The following is a 6095-nucleotide window of genomic DNA, read 5'->3' on the forward strand; positions in this document are numbered from 1 at the left end:
GTGGTGCACTGTAAGGCTGCTGATTAGAATAGTGCGTCTGAGAACCACGACCACCTGAAGTACCATGAGAGACCTGGAGAGCTGACTGTAAGGGCCTAGGAGGATGGCCTCTACCATATGAATCTCTACCTCCAGACGAGGTACCACTGAATCTGCCTGAATGACGGGGCCTCTTATCCGACCCATGACCACCTCCCTGTGACAGAACCATCTCAATTCTGCGGGCCACATTGGCCGCTTCCTAGAAAGTGATCTCACTCCCGGCCTCCTTGGCCATCTAAAGACGAATTGGCTGAATAAGACCATCAATAAACCTCCTCACCCTCTCTCTCTCGATGGGAAGTATGACAAGAGCATGGCGAGCTAGATCGATGAACCTGGTCTCATACTGGGTACCGTCATGGAACCCTGCTGCAGGCACTCAAACTGCCTCCGAAAGGCCTCTCTCTAAGTCACAGGGAGAAACTTCTCCAAAAACAACGATGTAAACTGTTCCCAAGTCAAATATGGCGAACAGGCTGGCCTAGCTAAGCAATAATCCCTCCACCAAGTCTTGGCGGATCTAGACAGACGAAAGGCAGCAAAATCAACTCCATTGGTCTCAACGATCCCCATGTTCCGAAGAACCTCGTGACAACTATCCAGATAATCTTAGGGATCCTCAGTAGATGCACCGCTGAATGTAGAAGTGAAGAGCTTGGTGAACCTATCCAGCCTCCACAAAGCATCGGCAGACATAGCCGCTCCATCGCCGGTCTGAGCTACTACACCCGACTGAACTGCCACAGCTGGTTGAACTGCTGGAATCTGAACCTGGGGAGCTACCTGCTCTGGAGTGCATATAGCAGGAGTCTAAGACCCTCCTCCAGCCTGAGAAGTGGATGGTGCTACGGGAAGCAAACCCGCTCGGGTGACACTCTCCATGAGGCCCACCAATCGGACTAGAGCGTCCTGAAGAACTAGGGTGGCAATGAACCCCTCTGGGACCTGAGCTGGGCCCACCAAAACTGCTGGGGTTGGAACCTCCTCCTCAAAATCAACCTAAGGCTCCGCCATTGGTGCTGCTGCGCGGGGCCGAGCTATGCCCCTACCTCGGCCTCTAGCACGGCCTCGGCCTCTGCCCCTGGTGGGAGGTGCTGCTGGGGGCTCGGGCTGCTGAGTGGTAGATGAGGAAGTGCATGTTCTCGCCATCTGCGAAAGAATAGAGTAGAAATTCAATTAGCATTTGAGGAACCAATCCGCATGACAAGAAAGAACAAATGTGAAATTCTCCTAACTTTGTAGTGTCACACCTCCTTTTTCCGTACCCGAGAGGGTACAAGGGAGTTTTTTCCAATTAAAGGACAATCGAAACGGGATTGGTTTGTTTATTTCAGAGTCGCCACTTGGGAGTTTTAGGGTGTCCCAAGTCACCAATTTTAATCCCGAATCGAGGAAAAGAATGACTCCATATTACAGTCTGCGTACCAGAAATCCGGATAAGGAATTCTGTTAACCCGGGAGAAGGTGTTAGGCATTCCCGAATTCCGTGGTTCTAGCACGGTCGCTCAACTGTTATATTCGGCTTGATTATCTGATTTTATACAAATATGAACTTATGTGCAAATTTTAACTTTTTACCGCTTTCATAATTGTTATTATTATTTTCTACAAGGAATTGCAACGTTGTAAAAATATATCCCGAACCGCGTTACAATCAATGTACCCGTGGTCATCGACACATTTTGACTCTATTGAGATTTGGATTTGGGTCACATCAATGTGCACCTGTGTTTAAGAAGGTTAAATTATTAAAGGTGCGCCTAAAGCAACTAGCGTATTGTTATTTTGGGAAGGCCGTAAAATTCGCTAAACGGCCTGTCCCGAATTCTAAGTATTTTAATATATACATTTAGAGGGCCCCGCAGCTTGTGCATTTTTGTTTGTCGAGGCTCGTCTCATTTTTATTTAAAAGGATAAACCTACAGTGACTATATTTTCCTATTAAGTTCGTCTCTAAAATAAAAGAAAATCTCTTAATTAATTACATGCTAAAAACGTAACTTATTAATTATTAGTTTACGGCTAATGCGAATGAAAAATTGCGACCGAGTTTGTACAAAGAAAAACTGCTTTCATTCTATATTCTATTATTCAATTATACTAAAACGTGAGATTGACACACCATAATATCAAACCAGATTAACTATTCTTTGATTAATTTAAACTAACATTATTAGATGAAGAAGTTATACATATGTGACATCGTTACTAATTTAATCAATCAACTACATTTTTATACAAAGAAAAGAAAATTATATTCAACCACAAATCTAAACAGGAGGAATTCAATAGGAACAAAGCCTGATTAATATTTCATTTTTGCTTCAAGCCGAGATTGTACAAATGTGTACCTGGAAACAGCAGTACAAGAACAAAAGAAGGAGAAGTCAGCAGCAGTAATAACACAGCAACAACAGATTCAGCAACACCGCAAACCAGTACAGTAGGAATAGCAGAAAACCCAGGAGACTATAAACGACTCCAAGTATAGAGAAGAAGTAAAAGGCAGGAAGGTTCTGACTATTTCAGATCTTAAGCGAGTCAATGAAGCAGTAACTATTCTTTTTCAACTTCAAAACTCTCCAAAATGAATTCTGCCCCTGTATATTTAGTGTATCCAGAATGTATATTGGGTGTATACTTCTCACTCTGCCCCCTCTTTTTTTCTTCTCTCTATCTAGTTTTTCCTCTTTTTTTCCCACCCCTTCTTCCTAAATTTTCTCTTTTATTTATAGCAAAATTTTCGAAATTTTCAGATTTGTTTTCTTATTATTTTATTATTTTTTTAATTAAAAGAAATCCCACTTACAAATTGCTTTTATTTTTTTAGAAAAAGAAATACCACCTTTATTTACTTTTATTTTTAAAATTCCAACTTTAATTACTTTATCTTATTTAAAATCCCACTTATTATTATTTTTTTTAAAAGAGAATCTCACTTTATTTAACTTTTCTTTAAAAAACAAAACCACTATCTTTTCTTTTTCTTTTAAAAATGCTACTTTCAATTACTTTAAAATTTTTAAATTTTCAGATACCTTTATATTTATTTTTTAATTCCAACCTTATTTTACTTTTAAATTTTTTAAAACTTTTTACTTTTTTTAAATTTTCTACATTCTTTTACTTTTTTTATTTTTTTATTTTTTATTTTTTTAAAATCATTTCCGAAATTACTATATATATATATATATTTTTTAAAATAAAAATAATAAATAAAATAAAATATTTTCGGATTTTTTTTATATATAAAAAAACAAAAAATAAAACTATTAATAGTGATAATTCACTTTTTATTTTTTATTTTTTTGGTTTTGTTTTGTGTTGGACAAAAATGAAGAAGGGGTGTTGGGTTAATGGAGCGGACCGGATCGACCCGGTTTGAAACGGACCGGGTCATGGGGAAAGTTGGGCAATTATTTGGGCCTGTGGTTTGAAATTGAAGAAGTGGCCCAATCCGATTTTTCTTTGTATTTTTGTTCTCTTTTCTTCTTTTATTTTTTAAAACTAAATTATAAAAGTACTTAAATTATTATTAAGAACTAAATTAAGTTATAAAAGCGCAAATTAACTTCCAATAACAATTAACGCACAATTAAGTAATAATTAAGCATAAAATTGTTCATTTGGACATTAAATGCTAAAAATGCAAAAGATGCCTATTTTTGTATTTTTTATTAATTTAACAAATAAACATGCATAGACAAACATACAAATAGTTACACAAAATATCACAAAAATTGCACACCAAGAAAAATTATTTTATTTTTTTGAATTTTTTGGGAGTAATTCTCATATAGGGCAAAAATCACGTGCTTACATGTAGCCTCTGGGAGATAAATACAGACGTCTATGTACCGATCCCTCAGACTCTACTAAGCTTGTCCGTGAGTTGTGAGACCTATGTAACCTAGAGCTCTGATACCAACTTGTCACGACCCGGATTTTATACCCTCGGAAATCGTGATGGCACCTACTAATGTGAGCTAGGCAAGCCAATTCTTAACTGCTACTTCATTAACAAATTACTTCTTTTGAAAATTATCAGTAATATCATGAAAACAACGGAATTAAATAAATATGCGGAAGACGTAAATTAAAGAAACTGAACAATAATGCGGAAATCAACATATACCACTACCCAAGAACTGGTGTCACATTACTCACGAACTTCTAAGAGTACTAAATACAACTGTTTGAAAGAAGAATATAAACTGATGTCTCGGAAGCATGGAATAACAAACTAAAATAAAAGATAGAGGAGACGCCGGGCCTGCGGACGCCTGCAAGGCTACCTCGGTGTCTTACTGGACTGAAGGCTGGCTCCCGCACTACTGCTGCTATCCAAGACCTGGATCTGTGCAAAAGATCACAGAGTATAGTATCAACACAATCGACCCCATATGCTGGTAAGTGTCCAGCCTAACCTCGGCGAAGTAGTGATAAGGCTAGAACCAGACAACCAAGTAAACCTGTGCAGTTCGAATATATATATATATATATACAACGGAAAAGAAATACAGGAAGTAACCAATTAATAAAGGAAGGGGAACATGCTGTGGGGGGATAACCGTTTCAAATGAGTAATCTCAGATAAAGAAAGAAGCAACAAGGCCAGAATATCAATAAGAATCAGAAATCACAAACTTGCACGGCATCACCCTTCGTGCTTTACTCTCGTCCTCACCAAATCAATCGTATCAATAATCATGTACACGACATCACCCTTCGTGCTTTTACTCTTTTTCCTTACAGTATAATCAATGAAAATCAGTACGGAATGGTACATCGTACGGCACGGCATCACCCTTTGTGCTTTACACTCTTTCCTCACAATATCAAGCAGTGCACGACATCACCCTTCGAGCTTTACACTCTTTCCTCACAATATCAAACAATGCACGACATCACCCTTCGTGCTTTATCACTCTTCCTTACCCAAACAACAATCACAAATAAGGGGCAAGGAAGTAAATAAATAATGATAGAAATCCCGGCAAGGGAATGCAATTAAACAGTTAAATCCCAGCAAGGGAACAATATCAATGAGTTTCCATATCCCGCCAAGGAAGAAAATCAACAAAACAACGAAACGTTCCGGCAAGGGAATAAACCAATAACTCTTTCTCTTTCTTTCACTTTCATCTCATAGTTCACATTATCACTTAAGCCAATGCTCCAAAGATTTAATTATCTCATATACCTTCACAATTTGTATTTCAACTCGAGCCAACGCTCCACGAAGTTGAAAGATCACAATTTCCTTTCACATACTCTTTACCACATATAGAAATCATCAATTAAGTATGGAAGTCATAACAAAACCAGGATATTTGCAATATAAGGACTCACGGTCATGCTAGACACCAATGTATAGATACTTGTCACCATGTCTATACATCGTACTCGACAATTAGCAAGTAGAAAATAAGACTCAATTCCTATTCCCTCAAGCTAAGGTCAGACCAAACACTTACCTCAACTTCCACGACCAAATCAATCCACAACAACCGCTTTCCCTCTCGAATTCGGCTCCAACTCAATCAAATCTATACAATAATGACTTCATAATATCAATATATGCTAAACAAAACAAACACAATGCCTAATTATAGATTTCCAAGCTTTCTTCCCAAAATCTCAAAAACGACCCTGGGCCCGCTTGGTCAAAACACGAGGTTCGGACCAAATTCATATCCCCCATTCACCCACGAGCACAAATATATAATTTATTTTCAAATTCGACCCCAAAATGAGGTCTAAATCTAGAAAAAGTAAAAAGCCCTAACTCTACCCAATTCCCCCAATTTCTACCCTAAATTACATGTTTTAGGCTTAGAAATTCAATAGATATTGATGGAAAATAAAGAAAACGAGATGAAATTTACTAACCCAAGAAGTGTTGGTGAAAGAGAGCTTCAATGGATGCCTAAGGACCTTGGAGAAGAAGGAGTTCGTGTATTTTTATGAAAATTCCGCAACTACACTGTTCTGGAATTAAAAATTATAACTGGGCAAAGTTGCCCTTCGCATTCGCGGAAGGAAGGTCGCGT

The sequence above is a fragment of the Nicotiana tabacum genome, chromosome 20, assembly GCF_000715075.1.
Source record: "Nicotiana tabacum cultivar K326 chromosome 20, ASM71507v2, whole genome shotgun sequence".
Lineage (NCBI taxonomy): Eukaryota > Viridiplantae > Streptophyta > Magnoliopsida > Solanales > Solanaceae > Nicotiana > Nicotiana tabacum.